General features: G+C 35.8%; 1 non-coding gene across 1 annotated transcript; it reads left to right on the forward strand.

The window, feature by feature from the left end:
- Positions 1 to 6,641: 6,641 nt before the first annotated feature.
- Positions 6,642 to 6,748, forward strand: LOC130847066 (U6 spliceosomal RNA). The gene has a single exon (XR_009051861.1). It is a non-coding gene; the product is annotated as a U6 spliceosomal RNA (small nuclear RNA).
- Positions 6,749 to 22,171: the final 15,423 nt, after the last annotated feature.

Here is a 22,171-nt window from a genome sequence, read left to right on the forward strand (position 1 = left end):
TGAAGTTTGCTACTGAATTTACGCCAACAATTAAACTAAAATTAGCACTACTTTCCCATTTTCCCATTTTCTTGAAACATGAAAGAAAGCAATGTTACCCTGAATATTTCTTTGTTGTTCTTACATCTCAAGATGTACATATCTATCCTATTTTTTATGTTTTTTAGATATTGATGGATCATTTAGAATGTAGGAACCATGGATCAGATTTCTTTGTGACAACTGGTTCACCCACCCCAATCTCAAAGCAATGTACCAAATAATGGATTGGGTACTAGGAGGACAGTGACTGTGTAATTTTTTTCTTCTTTTATCTGTTTATAGTCTATGGTGGTTCCTGTTGTGAAGTGGTAATTTGGCTTTTCATTAAACAGTATCAAAATTCTTTCCTACTTCCCTCTCTTTCATTCTCCCTGAGAAAGAAAAATTGTTGGCTGAATGTTGGAGATAGTATTATTGGGGAAACATCCATATGGTCTCCTTATCAATACAGGACTTTAAAGGGAGGTAAATTTTTATTTAAGAGGTTTCTGTATAAAGATGGTAATCCATCAGCAAGGTATGTATGGGGTAGGGAGAAGGAAGCACTGACTCAGGTCTCAGGTGCTGATGGAAAGCCAATGTCACAGGAAACAATGATACGACAAACAGGCCTACATTGATTAAATTGGGCTATTTTCACAGCTAACTTCAGTAAATGCAGACAGCAGAATAACTAAGCTGTCAGTCCAATTCTACCCCCTGTCCCCAGATATCATACTTGGCTCTAGAATTCTAGGAAAAGCAGATGCTCACTCTGCCCTGATACAAAGTCACTATTTACTGGCCTCAGTACAATTTATTTAAGCTTCTCCCTTTAGACTCAAAGCTTTCAGAATAACCAAGGAAATAGACATGGCTTGTCATGACCAAACTCCTCAATAAATAGGAAAGCAAAATGCCTTTCTACCTAAACAGATGTTACAAAGCAAATGAGTGAAAGCAGTGTAATTTTGTTTTCCCTTTTTTACTACCCATGGCAGATCCTCCTGTGTCACAGAATTTCTACACCTGCACAGTGAAAAAACAAAAAACAAAAAAACAACAGGACTTTGATCTACAATAGTTATAATGCACATCGCAGAATTTTCTTCCTCTTAAATAAGTTACAGCTATTTCATCTAAAAAATGTGAAATCTGAGATAATTAAAAAGTAGCTAAAGGAGCTACTCAAACTCTAATATCTTTCCTTTTTAAGAAATGGAACCAACCACCCTCTCACTAAATTAACCATAAAGAAGCAAAAAAGATGAAAGCTCACAATACTAAAAAATAAGGCTTCAGTCAACCTCATGCCAGTACCTGGGCAGCTGGAGTGAGAATTAAGTTCATAGCACATCTTTGCATTGTGTTGTGAAACAGAGACTACCTGGCATGGCTAAGGAAGAAGGGAAATTATAATGCTTTCTATTAATAAAAAAAATAGACCTGGAAGAAACTTTAAAAATAATCTAGAGCAGCAACTCACCCTTGTGATAAGCAAAGCGGTGCAAAGGGAAGTTAGTGATCTGCCTATGGGCAAACATTTACTTAGAAATAGAACTAAGATTGACAAGCAAGACTTGGAAGAACTAAGGCTCTGGAGTCAAAGAAAACTCTCTCTGAATACCAGATATGCCTTAATAAAAGTTACTTAAACTCTTGAGCATAAATCCTCTAACTGTAAAAAAAGAGTTATTCATTAACACCTAGAGTATAAACTTGAATAGTTACAGTATAAAACAAGATAATGCAGTCTATAGAAGTTATTAATAGCACAAATTTGCCTTCTTCAAATTTAAACAATGAGGAAAAAAATGGATCAGAGCCAAGAAAAGTGAAGTCCTCATTCAGAAAGACCTGACCAGAATTACCAATCACATCTAAAAGTGAGAGCAATTCTTTGGTTCTGGGATGGTCAGTCCAAAGGTACAGAAAAGAAGAGACTTTAGCAATTGTTGGTAGTAACCATTCATTCAATGCCCAGGGAAAGAATACCTTGTCAGGCAGATCTGAAAATTTGATCCCCTGGACAAAAAAACAAGTTATAGAAAAGGATATAGTAAGGTCCTCAAAGCCTTATTTATTAAGCATTTAAATCTTACAAACAAATTCTCATTTTCTGGTGGATTCCAAACAAATGTCTGCTGATGTGACTTCCCATTGTAGTTTGGTTATTGAGAAAAATATCCCAGTAAAATAATACATTTATACATTATCTTCATGAGAACTTTGTTAGCATGAGTCTACATCCTTGAATCTGATCAAATTGGGAATCTTAACGAAATTTTATTTCAAAGGTGAAAGGCAAGTCCACCACTAGGAATACACAACATTTGAGGTCAGATTATATGTCTCCATAGCCTGCTGGCATTTCCTGGATGATTCCACTCTGAATTTTCATGTACCATACAGCTTTTTTATTTGTAACTTCTCCAATAATCAGTTTTAAAAGTTATATTGGAATGATTAAGGATATATTATATTTAAAGCATCCAATGCAAATCCTTGGCATATAATATATCTCAATAAATGTTCCCTTTTATTATATTTTTAATCCAGTACACCTTCTTCTATATCACTCATCTCAAGCTTGAGCACATGTAAAATTAATACAAATTAATGGACATATTTAAATTTTGAAATATCTAAAAATAATTCGTTTTTCCAATAAAAAATAATGAATACATTCAATATGTCAGACAATGCTATGTGTTAAAGATTCAATAAAAAATAGGATGTTCTAGATGCAAAAATCATCAACAAAGTACTAGTAAACCAAACCCAACAATACAGTAAAAGGATCATATATCATGATCAGTGGAATTTATCCCAGGGATGCAAAGATTTTTCAATATCCATAAATTAATCAGTGTGATACACTATATTAAAAAATTGAATAATAAAACCCAGATGAGCAACTCATTAGATGTAGAAAAAGCTTTTGATAAAATTCAATATCCATTTATGATGAGACATCTCCAGAAAGCAGGCATACAGGGAATACACCTCAACACAGTAAGGGCCATACATGACAAACCTATAGCTAACATACTCAATGGTGAAAAGCTGAATGCATTTCCTCTAAGATTAAGAACAAGACAAGGATGCCCACTCTTGCAACTTTAATTCAACATAGTTTTGGAATGCCTAGCCACAGCAATGAGACAATAAAAACAAATAAAAGGAATCCAAACTGGAAAGGAAGAAGTACAACTGTCATTCTTGGCAGATGACATGATATTATACATAGAAAATCCTAAAGAAGCCATCAGAAAACTATTAGAGTTCATCAATAAATTTGGTAAAGTTGCTGGATACAAAATAATATACAGAAATCTTGCATTTCTACATAATATCAACAAACTATCAAAAAGAGAAATTAAGAAAACAATCCCATTTACCATCACATTAAAGAGAATAAAATACTTATGAATAAGCTTACCTAACGAGGCAAAAGACCTCTACTCAGAAAACTATAAGACACTGATGAAAGAAATTGAGACAACATAAACAGATGGAAAGATATACTGTGTTCTTAGATTGGAGGAATCAATATCATTAAAATGGCCATACTACCCAAGGCAATCTACAGATTCAAAGCAACACTTATCAAAATACCAATGGCATTTTTTACAGAACTAGAACAACTAATTTTAAAATTTGTATGGAAACACAAAAGAACTCAGACAACCAAAAAAATCTTGAGAAAGGAGAACAGAGCTGGAGGAATCACACTCCCTGGCATCAGAGGAGGAATCACACTCCCTAACATCCGACTATATTACAAAGCTACAGTAATCAAAACATTATGGAAGAGAGCAGACAGAAGTATCAAGCAGTATCAGCAGTATTTCGTCTTGTGGAACTGAAAACCACAGCCACAGAAAGATAGAGAAAATGAAAAAGCAGAAGACTTTGTACCAGATGAAGGGACAGGATAAAACCCCAGAAAAACAACTAAATGAGGAGGAGATAGGCACCCTTACAGAAAAAGAATTCAGAATAATGATGGTGAAGATGATCCAGGACTTTGAAAAAAGACTGGATGCAAAGATCGAAAAGTTTACCAAAGACCTAGAAGAAGTAAAGAACAAACAAACAGAGATATGCAACACAATAACTGAAATGAAAAGTACACTAGAAGGAACCAGCAGCAGACTAACTGGGGCAGAAGGGCGAATAAGTGACCTGGAAGACAGAATGGTGATAATCACTGATGTGGAAAAGAATAAAGAAAAAAGAATGAAAAGAATGGAAGACAGCCTAAGAGACCTCTGGGACAATGTTAAACGCACCAACATTCGCATTATGGGGTCCCAGAAGGAGAAGAGAGAGAGAAAGGACCCAAGAAAATATTGGAAGAGATTATAATTGAAAACTTCCCTAACATGGGAAAGGAAATAGCGACCCAAGTCCAGGAAGTGCAGAGAGTCCCAGGCAAGATAAACCCAAGGAGAAACATGCCCAGACATATAGTAGTCAAACTGACAAAAATTAAAGACAAAGAAAATTTATTAAAAGCAACAAGGGAAAAACGACAAATAACATACAAGGGAACCCCAATAAAGTTAACAGCTGATTTCTCAGCAGAAACTCTGCAAGCCAGAAGGGAGTGGCATGATATATTCAAAGTGATGAAAAAGAAGAACCTACAACCAAGAATACTCTACCCAGCAAGGATCTCATTCAGATTCGATGGAGAAATCAAAAGCTTTACAGACAAGCAACAACTAAGAGAATTCAGCACCAAATGCTAAAGGAACTTCTCTAAGCGGGAAACATAAGAGAAGAAAAGGACCTACAAAAACAACAACAAAACAATTAAGAAAATGGTTACAGGAACATACATCCCGATAATTACCTTGAATGTAAACGGACTAAATGCACCATCCAAAAGACACAGACTGGCTGAATGGATACAAAAACAAGACCCATACATATGCTGTCTACAAGAGACCCACTTCAGACCTAGGGACACATACAGACTGAAAGTAAGGGGGTGGAAAAAGATATTCCATTGCAAATGAAAAGCAAAATAGACTTTAAAATAAAAAATGTTACAAAAGACAAGAAAGGACATTATGTAAAGATCAAGGGATCCATCCAAGAAGAGGAGATAACAATTATAAATATACATGCACCCAATATAGGAGCACCTCAATACATAAGGCGAATGCTAACAACTATGAAAGACGAAATGCAAGGCAGAAATAGAGACACAGATGTAGAGAACAAACATATGGACACCAAGTGGGAAAAGCAGGGAGGGTTGGGGGGGGAATGAACTGGGAGATTGGGATACCAAATTGTATACGCTAAATATATGCTGTTTATTGTCTGTTAACTGTATCTCAATAAAAATTCTTAAAAAAAAAAAACACATTATGGTACTGGCACAAAAACAGACACATAGATCAATGGGACAGAAAAGAGAGCCTAGAAATAAGCACATGTGCCTATGGTCAATGAGTCTATAACAAAACAGGCAAGAATATACAATGAAGACAGTCTCTTCAATAAGTGGTGCTAGGAAAACTGGACAGCTACATGTAAAAGAATGAAATTATAACATTCTCTAATACCATATACAAAATAAAACTCAAAACGAATTAAAGACCTAACTGTAAGACCAGATGTTATAAAACTCCTAAAAGAAAAGATAGGCAGAATACTCGCTGACACAAATTGAAGCAATGTTTTATTTTATCTTTATTGGAGTATAATAACTTTACACTGTTGTGTCAGTTTCTGCTGTACAACAAAGCGAATCAGCTGTATTTATACATATATCCCCATAACCCCTCCCTCTTAAGCCTCCCTCCTGAGCCTCCCTATCCCACCCCTCTAGGTCATCAGCAATCACCTAGTTGATCTCCCTGTGTTAGACAGTTGCTTCCCACTAGCTATCTATTTTACATTTGGTAGTATATAAATGTCAGTACTACTCTTTCACTTTGTTCCAGCTTCTCCTTCCCCACCTCCCCATGTCCCCAAGACTGTTCTCTACATCTATGTCTTTATTCTTCCTCTGCCACTGAGTTCATCAATACCATTTTTTTAGATTCCATATACATGTGTTAGCATACGGTATTTGTTTTTCTCTTTCTGACTTGCTTCACTCTCTATGACAGACTCTAGGTCCATCCACCTCACTACAAATAACTCAATCTCATTCCTTTTTATGGCTGAGTAACATTCCACTGTATATATGTGCCACATCTTCTTTATCCATTCATCTGTCGATGCACATTCAGGTTGCTTCCATGTCCTGGCTATTGTAAATAATGCTGCAATGAACACGGTAGTACATGTACCTTTTTGGATTATGGTTTTTTCTGGGTATATGCCCAGTACATTTCTCTAAAGAAGACATACAGATGGCCAACACACACATGAAAAGATGCTCAACATCACTAATCATTATAGAAATGCAAGTCAAAACCACAATGAGGTATCACCTCACACCAGTCAGATTGGCCAACGTAAAAAAAAAATCCAGGAACAATAAATGCTGGAGAGGCTGTGGAGAAAAGGGAACTCTCCTGCACTGTTGGTGGAAATGTAAACTGGTACAGCCACTATGAAAAACAGTATGGAGATTCCTTAAAAAACTAAAACTAGTGCTCACTTCAGCAGCACATATACTAAAATTGGAACAATACAGAGAAGATTAGCATGAGCCCTGCACAAGGAAGACATGCAAATTCATGAAGCATTCCATATTTTTAAGAAGACAACCGTCAGGATGGGAGAAAATATTTGCCAACAAAGCAAATGACAAAGGATTAATCTCCAAAATATACAACTCATGCAGCTCAATATCAAAAAAGCAAATAACCCAATCCACAAATGGGCAGAAGACCTAAATAGGCATTTTTCCAAAGAAGACATGCAGATGACTAAAAAAACACATGAAAAGATACTTAACATCACTAATCATTAGAGAAATGTAAGTCAAAGCCACAGTGAGGTATCACCTCACACCAGTCAGAGTGGCCATCAACAAAAAGTCTAGAAACAATAAATGCTGGAGAGGGTGAGGAGAAAAGGGAACCCTCCTGCACTGCTGGTGGGAAAGTAAATTGTTACAGCCACTATTAAAAACAATATGGAGGTTCCTTAAAAAACTAAAAATAGAACTACAATATGACCCAGCAATCCCACTCCTGGGCATACACCCTGAGAAAACCATAATCCAACAAAGAAACATGTACCACAATGTTCATTGCAATACTATTTACAATAGCCAGGACAATGGAAGCAACCTAAATACCCATCAGGAGAAGAATGGATAAAGAAGATGTGGCACATATATACAATGGAATATTACTCAGCCTTAAAAAGGAATGAAATTATTTGTAGTGAGGTGGATGGACCTAGAGTCTGTCATACAGAGCGAAGCAAGCCAGAAAGAGAAAAACAAATACCGTATGCTAACTCATATACTGTATAATGGTACTGATGAACCCAGTGACGGGGCAAGAACAAAGATGCAGATGTAGAGAATGGACTTGAGGACACAGCCTGGGGGGTGAAGGGGAAGTTGGGATGAAAGGAGAGAGTAGCACTGACATATATACACTACCAAATGTAAAATAGATAGCTAGTGGGAAGCTGCTGCGTAACACAGGGAGATCAACTCGATGATGGGTGATGACTTAGAGGGCTGGGATAGAGAGAGTAGGAAGGAGTTGAGGGAGCGAGGTGATATGGGGATATATGTATAAATACAGCTGATTCACTTTATTGTACAGCAGAAACTGGCACAACAGTGTAAAGCAATTATACTCCAATAAAGAGCTTAAAAAAAAAAAATCTAAAAATAGAACTACCATATGACCCAGCAATGTTTTTTTTTTGGATCTCTCTCCTAAACTGATAGAAAAGCAAAAATAAACAAACTGGACCTAATTAAACTTAATAGCTTTCGCACAACAAAGGAATCCACTGACAAAACAAAAGGACAAACTTTGGAGGAAATATTTGCAGATGATATGACCAATAATGGATTACTATCCAATGTATAATATCCAATATATAAACAGCTCATACAACTCAACATCAGAAAATAAACAGCCCAATTTTAAAATGGGCAGAAGAAGTGAATAGACATTTTTCCAAAGAGGGCATGCAGATGGCCCACAGGCACATGAAAAGATATTCAACATCACTAATCATCAGGGAACTGCAAATGAAAACCACAATGAGATATCACTTCACGCCTGTCAGAATAGCTATCACCAAAATGAACACAAATAACAAATGTTGTCCAAGATGTGGAGAAAGGGGACCCTGGTATACTTTTGATGGGAATGTGAATTGGTGCAGCCACTGTGGAAAACAGTATGGTGGTTTATCAAAAAACTAAAAATAGAATTACTACATGACCCAGTAATTCTGCTCCTGAGTATATATCCAAAAAAGAAAAACAAAACAAACAAACAAAATACAATAATTCAAAAAGATACATGCACGCCAATGTTCATAGCAGCATTATTTACAATTGCCAACATACGGAAGGAACCTAAGTGTCCATCAACAGATGAATGGATAAAGAAGATGCGCCACACACACACACACAAACACACAAAAATAGTACTAAGCCATAAAAAAAGAAGGAAATTTTGCTATTTGTAGCAGCATGGATGGACTTGGAGGGCATTACACTAAGTGAAATAAGTCAGAGAGAGAAAGACAAATACTGTGGAATCTAAAAAATACAACAAACTAGTGAATATAACAAAAAAGAAGCAGACTCACAGATGTACAGAACAAACTAGTGGTTACAAGTGAGGGGGACAATATTGGGGTGGGGGGGTAGGAGGTACAAACAAAATAAATTCTTAATATATAATCATCAGGTAATAAAATGGGCGAATATTGTTTAAAATAGGATGTTTCTTTGATCCAAAATGTCTCACGCTCTACCTAGTCTCTGAGTTATATAGTACCATGTGATTATTGCAATAATAGAAGTAACATTGCTTTAAGAGAGTGGGTGCAGAAATAGAGCCTAGGCTTGGGGAAGAGTAAGAACTTCCTATAGGAGGTTATAATTAAACTGTTTATAACAAACAAGAAGATATGGTGGAAAATATTTGGAGTAGGAGAAAAAAGGAGGAAAAAGGAGTAAAGAGGAATAATATGAGCAAAGACCGGAAGGTGAGAAATAATACAGAGAACTCAGGGAAATTAAAATCATTCAGGATGATTTGAGAGTTGGGGACTTACACTGAGAGAATAAAAGGATTTTGAAGCAACGCAGTAACGTGATTTCTTTAAAAAAAAAACAAGAAACAAAAAACTCACTGGCTGCAAGAGGATACTTGAATGGAGAGACGTAATGCCTGAGACAAATAACTAACAAGACTAGTTAGTAATTTGTTGTACAATCAAAATAGGAGATGATGTACGTTGAGGACATGCCATTGGGTGTAGAAGAATATGGCCTGAATGATAAACATTTAGTTGGTAGAATCCCTAGCATTTGATAGATTTTGGTTGTGAGACTAGAGACAGGACTTTTGCTTAGGCAAATGATTGGATCATTTCCTTCATTAATACCAGAAGCAGACTAGAAAGAGGAAGAGTAGAAGTAGGGAGAGAGTGTAGATTATGGGTCAGCTTGTGGTATTTGTTTTTGAGAGAACTGTAGAATGAATTGATGAGAATTGTCTGAGCTGAAGATTTTTTAGTTATCAGAATATATTAACACAAGTTTGGAGAAATTCATTCATGGAAACTATGTGAGGTAAGGAGAAAAAACTAATTTAAAAATCCTGGATATTTAATAACATGGTAAACAAGTAATATATTCAGTAAGTGAGCCAATGAACCCATATCAAACCCTCATCTCTAAAATAACAAAAATGAGTATAAAAATATAAGCCTCTCCCTCTTATTGAAGTGTCATTGGTAAAAGACAACATCATTGGTGTAACAACTTAGTTCTAAAAATAAGGAAATCTGTTTAAATCTACTGAGACAAAAATAATTTAAGATTATAATGGCATGTGTAGCAAGCAGAATAATATCTCTCCCCTGGAACCTGTGAATATTTTACCTTACATGACAAAAATGGACTTTGAATAATTGATTAATGTTAGGCACCTTGAAATAAGAAGACTTTCCTAGATTACCCAGGTCAGCCCGGTTTAATCACATGACTCAAAAGTAGAGAATCTTTCTTGGCTGTGGTCAGCAAAAGCGATGTGATGATGGCTAAAAAGCAGGTTCAAAGGGGTGTGATTGCTTCTGGCTTTGCAGATGGAGGAAGGAGACTGAGGAATGGGAGCTAGAATAAGCAAGAAAATGTAATTTTTCCTAGAGCCTCTAGAAAGGAACATGGCCTAGATAACAGATTGACTTTAGCCTACCAAGACCTTTATCAGACTTCTAACATATAGTACTGTGAGGTAATTTGAATTATTTAAGCCACTAAATGTGTGCAGATTTTTATACCAGCAATAGAAAACTAATATAGCATAGTATAGTCATGATGTTGTATATTAAAGACTACATTACACTGTATGTTACAAAACCTACTTTTGAACCTTCCCTCCCTTCATTTGTCTTACTGGCAAACTCATATTCAAAAAGTGATTCAAGCACCAGCCTCCCCATAAAGTATTTCATGACTCTTGCAGACAGTACAATTACCTCTTTCTCTATACTGCTTTTGTGTTTTGAATATACATCACACTGTACATATTTGGGATATATTTGTTAATCTATATACTTGAGATTAATCTCATGAGTGTAGATACATTTTAGAAATTGTTTTTAATATCCTAGTTAGCCAGAACAATATTATATAGTATGTGCTTAATAAATGCTTTTGAATTGAACTACTTATGAATTGGGTTAACATGAACAAGTCTCTTAATGTCTTCAAGCCTCCATTTTCTCATCTGTAAATAATAAAACTGACATTCACGCCTGCTCAAGAGATCAAATCAAATAATATATGTGAAAGGATTAATGAAAAGGGTAGTGCTATACAAAATTCATTATTTTAAATACATATAACCCTTAGGATCTAAAATTGGAATCAGGTATTTATATCAATAAACTCCATAGTATGCTTCTGATAATAAACTCAGATGAATTATTACTACCTTGTTTAATAGTACCAAAGACATAAAATTTTATCTAATAGTGGGAATTTTAAAAGCACAATATAAGGGCAATGTTGAGGACTAATAATATTTTTCAGCAGGAGGTTTTTTCTTAATTATTTATTTATTTATTGGCTGCATTGGGTCTTCATTGCTGCACACGGGGTTTTAGTTGTGGTGTGAGCGGGGGCTACTTTGTTGCAGTGCACAAGCTTTTCATTGCAGTGGCTTCTCCTGCTGCAGAGCATGAGCTCGAGGAGCACAGGCTTCAGTAGTTGCAGCATGTGGGCTCAGTAGTTGTGGCTTGCGGGCTCTACAGCGCAGGCTCAGTAGTTGTGGCGCATGGGCTTAGTTGCTGCGTCACATGCGGGATCTTCCCAGAACAGGGTTGAACCCATGTCCCCTGCATTGGCAGGCAGGTTCTTAACCATGTGCCACCTGGGAAATCCCTTGCTAACTATTAATTTAGACACCATTGTCAATGTTGATTCATATAACCTGTGTTCCACCCATTGTTTAAGAAATTAGCTGTTCTATTTTTAAAGTCCTCTTTTCTCCCATTTCATATCAATGGATGCCAGAATACAGAATTTTCAAGTGCATTGTTGAGAAAAACTTTGTATGGTTGTCCATTTTACATTCTTAATGAGGACTCTATCATATTTATTATTCAAAAGTGCCATAGTTATCCAATTGCTTAAGGTAGATTTATTTTTCTTACTTGCTATCACATATACAAAGCTACTTATCTCAAAATGACTAATCTTCCATTTTCCTCCACTCTACTTTCTTCATAAGGCACATTTTCCTTGCTAGTAATGTTTTCATGTTATTGTTATCTCTTGACTATAAAAATGAAGTTACATGCCAATGGAGCAAACTTTTTGCTCTGCACACAAAAGTTAATGGCTTTTAGAACTCCATGCATTTCAATTAGGTAGTTTTATAGCTAACATTAAGTTGGCTCCTTGGATGGTTGACTTAGAATGTTGGCTACCCAATGAGATGATGCCAATTCAAGCAGAAAACTAAAGTGACAATTATCATTTATCAATAACTACCTATGAAGAAACTATAATTACAAAAGAAGGTTTAAACTTTCTCCATCTAAATGTATACTTAATAAGAAATATAAAACATTACTGTTTCACAGTGGCTATTAGTTTTATTAGATATATTAATGTTTGAAAACATTGCATAGATGAATATTTTAAAAAATGGAAAAGAAACTACAGGAGAGCACTTACTAATAATGCTTTAATTTCCAAACTACAATAGAGCATTTACTAATAATTTTTAAGAATATAATTTTGGATTTTATGGCTTCTGTCTAGTCTATAAATTTTTACTTTATGTTTCTCTTTCAAAGACCTTAATGACAATTTTCTCTGATCTCATTAAAGAACTTTATGGAAATTGCATAGTTAATTCTCTCTCAAAAAAGATTTAGAACTTGGCCATCAGATCTTGCGGATTCCTCACAGAACTGAAGAACTGATTTCTTTGTAACTCAAATGGCAAAAACCCAGATATTGCATAATTACTGATCTATTCTAGAAGACAGTAGCTGACCAATAGACATTCAAATTAATCAACAGAAATCTGACTAGATAAATAGCATTTTAAAGAAATGGACTTAGGAAAAATGGTCAGTCAGTTATTCAAACTTGGATCAGGTGATTGAAGAGTACACAGAAGTTCTAGTAGGAACTAAAAGGAAAGGAAGGATGTGATATAATCAACACATGTTTTGTGTTTGCTTAAATTCAGTCTCTTTAATGCACAATGTAAATACAAAAGTTGAAAACAATTTACATGTGAGTCCTGTTTTTCTTGTTTTTGGACAGGATGTTGGTTATTAACATAAGAACAATCTCAGAAAATCATTTAACTCCTCAAGTAAATTTCACTTTAGTACATTTTTACATGTCATTGAATAAAAATATGAAATTATTAAATTAGTTGGTAATTATTTTTAAAAGCTTGTTAAAATAAAGCAAACATATTACAAAAATGAAATTAAAATTCTTTTTCCCTTACAATTACTTTTGTACTATCAATCAATGCACTATAATACTATTTACCTATATTTTTCATTTCCTTCCCTTAAAAATAAAAATTTAATATTATTAATCATAAAAAGGTTTCTATTGAAATTTGCTATTAAGATAGATGAGGATAGTCCTGGAGGAAATTACTAGCAATGAAGAAAAAGGGAGGAAAAGTAAGAATTCCAGCAAAAAGGAATGAATGAGTGAATAGGCCAAATAGAGGACTGTGTGAAAAGCAGAACCAGCATGGGCCTCATGAAGCATCCTATAGTCAGGTGAATGAATGGTAAATGGAAGTCAGAATGGGAAGCACACTAAGGTTCAAAACCATCAGGGGTGGGGTGAGAAAAAGAGAAAGAGAGAGGGAGAGAGAGACAAACTAGAAGAGACATAAAAGGTAAACCACTAGAAAATCTTATTAATCAATGATTATAAGATTATATGAGGTGGGATTCAGGTGGTTCCCAACAATTACCATATGGAGCCAAATTTATAGTGTAGCTTAAATTATCTAGGCTAATTCCCAGACAGGAATGGCCTTTGATGTGTCCCTTTTTAGCAAAGGACTCCATCTAAGTATCAGATATTCAACTGTATTTGTCACCTGGATTCTCCCATTCTAGGTTAACAATATCTGAAAGGGACCTTTTCCTTCAGACTTTACAGTCAAAGGAAAGTTTCATGAGAGTGGTTGAAACTACATTCTGGAAGAAATCATAAGCAGTTTGCCAGACAGTTAATACACAATGAGTTAGGGTTCATTAGAACAACAATTCATCACTAGGAATACAATAAATAATCCCAAAGGAAAATTTGGCAGTTAACAGAGGAAGCTACAGGTAGATTCTGGGCACATTAAGGGCATTAAGGGTAGGGGGAGTATAAATTGAAGGATAAATTTCAATTGTGTAGCAAACTGTGTAGACTCATACACATAACCCATATATGTAGACATATATATATAATCACAAACTGAAAATATATACAGTTAAATTCAGGTATTAATTTTTATCTCTATCCACGATATGACAACAAAATTATCTTTATCATCATTCTGTTTAAATCACTTTTTCATCACCTTGGTTTTGCATTATTCATGAATCTGTTTCAATGATCCATATGGTTCCAGTTTGTATTCCAGTCATCACTTCCTTATTATCTCAGCTTTTACAACATAATTTTGTGTCTCTGCCATCATTTTGCTCATGTTCACATTTTCTCTTGATCAATTAAATATATGTAACATTAGCTACTGTTATTCTTAGGTTTCTACTGCACAGATCTAGGCAACACTAGTATTTTTAAAACTGTGTATTCTTCAAAAGTGTTCTCTGCTAATGCCAGCTACATATTTCACAGAAATAGTTGTGTCCTTACCTTTGCAAATCATCCTGTTCTTTCTTTGAAATAATAGGGATGTATCTGTAGATTATACCATTGTTTGACAAATAAAGAACAACTGAGTTCAATTCCCAAAAATAAAAAATAAAAAATAAATTCTTCTCTAATTCTGTGTTATTTGTTGTTCTGCACTATAATGCCTTCCCACACCTGTACTAAAGAAGACAGCTTTACCTAACAATTATGAATATGAACTATGGAATCAGCAAGCCCTGACTGTGAATTGTGGCTTTGCCACTTATTAGCTGTGTGACCCTAGGTAGATTAAAAAATTATGAAGTCTCATTTAACTCATGTGTAAAGGAGATAATAATTCCCATTAACAAATAATTTGTGATGGAAATTTTATGAAAAACCATACATAATGCTTTTAGCACTGGGGTTGATATATGCTAAGTATTCAAGAAATGATGGCATTTGTTATTTTTTTGCTCTCAGTGTTAGATAATTTCCATCCATTATGTAAGGACTATATAAACAAAGAAAGTTACTAGCAATTCACAAAATTAGTAAAGTAACATCATATAACCACTGCTCTATAACCAAACACAAATTTGAAGTAAAGTAAGGTCCCTATTGACATATATTTACATAAAATCTGAATTGAACCCTAAGGAAGCAGGTATAATAAAATAATAAGCCACAGGGTCCTAGAGGAATACTAACCACTAAGGATATGATAAGTGTCCTAGAGAAAACTTTGACCTTTATTTAGGATGACAGCAGGTACATTTTTAGCCATGACAAGGCAAGAATAACTTGATTGACTAGTGCTGTAGCTTACAGAGGTCAACCATACGATCTCCATGAACTGTGGGTTACTGGTTTTAGGCATTCTTTAGGAATTCATAGAAAGAAAGAAAACTTAGCAAGCTGCTAAGTCACTTTCCAGGAGAAAAGTGATAGACCCTACCACAAAATAGGGGCTGATGTGCTTCTACAGGCAGAAGCCATCAGGTTGGTTTTTTCTGCCCAGTGCCCTACACTTACACAGAATTAATGTTAGCATGAATATTCTTTATTATCAGAATAGTTCACTCATGCCATACAGGAGAGCCTTTTATTCTGCAATAGACTCCTAGATCTTCAGACATCTCAAGATATGCAGACAGATAAATGTATTTTCATAAAAGAAATTGTTCTTTTGCAATTACAGATACATCCATTTCTTTTGAGTTTATCATTAAATTTCCAAATCAAAAATGAAGTCATTAAAAAACTTTCTGAATAACAGCTGTTAAAATCGATGGGATAAAAAATATAAAGCTTTAAAAGTGACAATTTATTATAATTTTGTTATGATGTTAAGAAAGTAAACAGATAGAATACTTTGTCACATTCCACATGGTGATATGGGGAAATACACACACACACACACACACACACACACACACTCACATACAATGCGTACTGCAGATACCTATACTATACCTATAGTATACTATGAATATCCTATACCCATAGTGTATGCAGGTATGTGTGTGGTAGATTATGTCTACATGTATTTGAAGTATTAAAAATCTGAGTATTTTAATTATGTCACTCAAGAAATTTTAAATTCCCTGAAGGTTAGATAAAGTTTAGAAGGGATGAATAAAGAAGTGAGATTATAACCTATTTTTTCTTTCACTGTGACCTCAATCTCTTGTTTGAGATTAGGATAAACTTTCAGGTGCAATGATGTAAGTACACATCAAGTAAATACATTATGAATACACTTTCTTTGTCACCATCCCTAGAGATGTTCCATAAAATTCTTAGGATAAGACAAATTGAAAACTGTTGGTTACCAACTTGGGTTCCATAAACACTGCAATGTTATTATCTAGTTTCATTAATTTGTTCATTTATTTTTAAAATTTTCAGTGAATGATATTATGTTATAGAATATATGCTAGGTCAAATCTAGAAGTAGATAAATCTAACACAAAAGATCTCCATCAAATACGTTTTAGTCTTCTAAGAAAACAAAAGTAAATTGTGTCACCGCAGGCCACAATAAGTGCCACAATAAAAGCATACAGATACTGAGGAGAGTCAAAGAAATGGCTTCTTCCCCAGATTAGGCATCAGGGAAAGCTCACAAGCTGAGTTAAAGAATGAGTAGGAGTAAGTGTTGTGGAGAAATGAGGGAGGGCTCTCCAAGCAGAGGAAAAAAGCAAGTGGGATGTTGGAGAAAGCAGTAGGCATTTGAGAAATAGCAAATAATTGAATATGGTGGAAAGCGTGCATGTGGGAACATTGTGAGAAATAAGACTATGGAAATAGGACGGATGTTCTTGCATATTTAATGAGCTACTCATCCTAGGATAAGCAAGAGCACAGTTCTCCACACATTAAGAAACATTTTATGTGAGAGAGCATAAATCAGTATTTATGAGTGTAGACTTCAGAATCAAACTCCCTTGTTTGAAATCTTGGCTCTACCACTTACTAGCTGAGGGGTCTTGAGCAAAAATTTTAACTTGTGTCTCACAAAATCATCTATAACATGAGGATAAAATTAGCACCTACCTCATGATTTAAAATACAAAAAGTTAGTAGTTGTGAAGCACTTAAAGGAGTTTCTGACATAATAAACTGCTTGCTATTTTTATAAAGAGAACAAGGTTCAGAGGAGACAGGCCTGTTTAATCCAACTTGTCATTACAACCAGTTTCACAGGGTCAGAATAGGTAGTGAGAGACATACTGGTAAGAGAACTGAGGAGGGCTCTGCTCAGAGGGAGGAGAACACTGAAAGATCAGTTAGGTGTTTACTCTTTAGTGGAAATGAGTACATAATGTTTATGCCTTTGAAAAAGAAGTGATAGGGAGAAAATGTGAAAATGTAAAGAAAAATGAGAAATCTAAGTCACAAAATGGAAGAGAACACAGGAAAGAGAGAATAAAAAATGTGATTGAGCCATTCTTGTCTTCTCCAAAGTCTATTCCTAGTCCTCTGCCTGTGAATGCAGTCTTGCTCTGCTCTGTACCTGCATTAAGCATAGAGAGTAGAACCTTGTAAAAGGTTTCCCCAAATCCCAGAAGGACTCTTCCTTGAGAGGGTTAATAATGGCAGCTCTGGATTTGCTCTGAGCCGGGATTGGGCAATGCAATACAAGCACTTCATAGTAAAGGTTTAAATCTTTACTTCAGGGGAGAAAAAGATGGCGGCGAAGAAGAGGGACGTGGAATGTATCCCTCTCCACAGATGCATTGGGAATGCACCAAAAGATGCAATAATTCCCACAGAGAACCAGCTGAACACCAGCAGACGGCCTCGGACATCAGAAAGGACCGCAAGGATGCCGACATAACTGGTAGGGAGGCATCTACAATGGCTCAAAGAGGGTGAAACTATGGAGCTGTGGCAGACGGGAGGGAGTGAGAAACATACGGAGGGTCCGCACCGCAGCTTAGCGTTCCCGGTCTGAGACGTCGATTCACAGCTGAACAGTGGGTCCGGGAGTGGGAGCATGGGAACCGAAGAGCTGGTTCAGGGTGAGAAAAATGTTGCCAGAAAGGTGATGGACCGAAAGGACAGGAAGGAAGAGGTCCACAGCAAGGAGTGCCAGCCCCTGAGAGCTGCCCAGCCATGATGGCAGCTGGATGCTGCAGGCTCACGGGTTGGGGGGAGGAGCCACGGGCATAGCTTCTCTCTCTCTTTCGGCACCTGCAGTGGGCAGTGGAGGCGCTCAGGGATAATAGGGACCCTCAGGCCCTCGGGCAGGGCTAGATTAAAACCCCTTGGAACTCTGGCAGCAGGGAGGCTGCTGAGAAAAAAAAAAAACCAAGAGAGGCCCAACTCTGAGACTTTCTGTTTACACTAGAGCCACTGGCATCTCTCTGCAACAGGCACCTCCACGCCCGACTGAAACAACAGTGTGCCACTGCTCACTCATTCCCAGAGGAAGGAGCCACTATTGTACCCCCTCCCTCCCCACACACCAATGCTTACAGACAAACAATAAAGGAAGCATTGCTGGTCACAGAATAATACAAAAAAACCCAAGGCAAGTAGAAAGACATTTACAGCTGAGACTCTAAGGAAACAGAAACATTAATATCAATTCAATTGAACTGGTCCATTCTGGGATCACTTCTGGATTTTTTATTTCTTTTTTCCTTTATTAATTACAACTTAGTCCTAAGGGATCTACAAGTTTTATAACATATTTTTTTAAATTATATTTTTTATTCTATTTTCTTTGCCTTTTTATATATTTCTATTTCTAGCTGTTTTTGGTAGTACAGACAATATATCTCTCATACCTTCCTTTCATCCCTATCTTTTACACATTTTTATTGCTTTCTTTTTATTTGCATATTTCCAATCACACTACGTTCTTCTGTTCCCCTGTCTTCCAGCCATTTTAAGTTTATTTTATCTCAACCTACTTATAAGCAACACTATCGATCTGCTCAGACTCCTTGCTCTATTCTCCAGATGATGCACTGCCTTGGTATTTAATATTAGCTTTTTGTCTTTATCTTAGTTCTTAGTACAATTGTCTAATTTCATTCTGAGAATCTCCATTCTGTCTGGTGGTACTCTAGCTCTTTTCTATATTTGATCCTAGCTTACAAAATCTCCCTGGATTACTGTTTGTATGTGTAAGGTGTTACTTGTTTATTTGTTTGTTTTCGCTTTTGTTTCTGTTTTGTTCTGTTTTGGTTGTCAATTTCTGTTGAGTTTCTCTTTGAATATCTGATAGCATACTGGGGTTCTTCTGTCAGGTCTTTCCAGAGCCTTATGTCCTAATGGATTCAGTAATTGTGTGTCTTATACATGCATGTGTTTCCTAGACTTAGTATCTGTTTAACCCAACACTCGGACATTAGTCTGAGGCTTGGACAGTCTTCTATAAACACCTCTATCACCAGGACAAGCAACCCCAAAAGTTTGGACAACCATGAGAAACAAAGAAACAACATGCAGGCAAAGGAGCAGGAAAAAATCCCACAAGACCAAATAAATGAAGAGGAAATAGGAAAAATGCCTGAAAAGAATTCAGAGTAATGATAGTAAAAAGGATACAAAACCTCAATAACAAAATAAATTACAAGAAACAGTTCATAAGAACTCAAAAAAATAAACAGCAATGGATAACAAAATAACTGAAATTAAAAATACTCTACATGGTATAAATATCAGAATGACAGAGGCAGAAGAATGAATAAGTAAGTTGGAAGATAGAATGAGGGAAATAACTGCCATGGAGCAGGAAGAAGAAAAAAGAATAAAAAGAATAGAAGACAGTCTCAGAGACCTCAGTGATAACATTAAGCGTACCAACATTCGAATCATAGGCATCCCAGAAGAAGAAGAAAAAAAGAAAGGGTCTGAGAAAATATTTGAAGAGGATATACTGGAAAACTACCCCAACATAGGAAAGGAAATAATTAACCAAGTCCAAGAAGCACAGAGAGTCCCATACAGAATAAACCCAAGGAGAAATACATCAAGGCACATATTAATCAAAACTAACAACAATTAAACACAAAGAAAAAATATTAAAAGCAGCAAGAGAAAAGCAACAAATAACATATAAGGGAAAACCCATAAGGATAACAGCTGACCTTTCTACAGAAACTCTGCAGGCCAGAAGGGAATGGCAGGATATAATGAAAGTCCTGAAAGAGAGAAACCTACAGCCAAGAATACTCTACCCAGCAAGAATCTCATTCAGATTCGATGGAGAAATCAAAAGCTTTCCAGACAAGCAAAAGTTAAGAGAATTCACCACCACCAAACCAGCCTTACAACAAGTGCTAAAGGAACTTCTCTAAGTAGGAAACACAAGAAAAGGAAAACACCTACAAATACAAACACAAAACAATTCAGAAAATGGTAATTGGAACACACATGTCAATAATCACTTTAAATGTAAATGGATTAAATGCTCCAACCAAAAGATACAGACTGGCTGAATGGATATAAAACAAGACCCTTCCATATGCTGCCTACAAGAAACCCACTTCAGACCAAGGGATACATATAGACTGAAAGTAAAGGGATGGAAAAAGATATTCCATGCAAATGGAAGTCAAAAGAAAGCTGGAGCAGCAATGCTCATATCAGACAACTTAGACTTGAAAGTAAAGACTATTACAAGAGACAAGGAAGGACACTACATAATGATCAAGGGATCCATCCAAAAGGACATATCACAATGGTAAATATCTATGCCCCCAACATAGGAGCACCTCAATACATAAGGCAAATGCTAACAGCCATAAAAGGGGACATCGACAGTAACACAATAATAGTGGGAGACTTGAACACCCCACTTACATCAATGGACAGATCACCCAAACAGAAAATAAATAAAGACACACAAGCTTTAAATGACACATTAGACCATCTCAACTTCATTGATATTTATAGGACATTCCATCCAAAAATGACAGAATACACTTTCTTCTCAAGTGAACACAGAACATTCTCCAGGATAGATCACATCCTGGGTCACAAATCAAACCTCGGCAAATTCAAGAAAATTGAAATCATATCAAGCATCTTCTCAGACCACAACGCCATGAGACTAGATATCAATTACAGGGAAAAAACTGCAAAAAATACAAACACATGGAGGCTAAACAATTCACTCTTAAACAACCAAGGAATCACTAAAGAAATCAAAGAGGAAATCAGAAAATATCTAGAAACAAATGACAATGAAAACACAACAACCCAAAACTTATGGGACGCAGCAAAAGCAGTTTTAAGAGGGAAGTTTATAGCAATACAATCCTACCTTAAGAAACAAGAAAATTATCAAATAAACAACCTAACCTTACACCTAACACAATAAGAAAAAGAAGAACAAAGAAACCCCAAAGGGAGCAGAAGGAAAGAAATCATAAAGATCAGAGCAGAAATAATTGAAACAGAAAGGAAGGAAGCAATAGCAAAAATTAATAAAACTAAAAGCTGGTTCTTTGAGAAGATTAACAAAATTGATAAACCATTAGCCAGACTCATCAGGAAAAAAAGGAAGAAGATGCAAATCAACAGAATTAGAAATGAAAAAGGAGAAGTAACAATGGACACCGCAGAAATACAAAAGATCATGAGAGACTACTACAAGCAACTATATGCCAATCAATTGGGTAACCTGGAAGAAATGGATACATTCTTAGAAAAATACAACCTTCCAACTGAACCAGGAAGAAATAGAAACTATGAACAGACCAATCACAAGTACGGAAATTGAGGCAGTGATTAAAAATCTCCCAACACACAAAAGCCCAGGACCAGATGGGTTCACGGGTGAATTCTATCAAACATTTAGAGAAGAGCTAACACCTATCCTTCTCAAACTCTTCCAAAATATTGCAGAAGGAGGAACACTCCCAAACTCATTCTACGAGGCCACCATCACCCTGATACCAAAACCAGGCAAAGATGTCACAAAAAAAGAAAACTACAGACCAATATCCCTGATGAATATAGATGCAAAAATCCCCAACAAAATACTAGCTAACAGAATCCAACAGCACATTAAAAAAATCATACACCATGATCAAGTGGGGTTTATCCCTGGGATGCAAGGATTCTTCAATATACACACATCAATCAACGTGATACATCATATCA

Source organism: Hippopotamus amphibius, chromosome 2, assembly GCF_030028045.1.
Source record: "Hippopotamus amphibius kiboko isolate mHipAmp2 chromosome 2, mHipAmp2.hap2, whole genome shotgun sequence".
NCBI classification, from domain to species: domain Eukaryota; kingdom Metazoa; phylum Chordata; class Mammalia; order Artiodactyla; family Hippopotamidae; genus Hippopotamus; species Hippopotamus amphibius.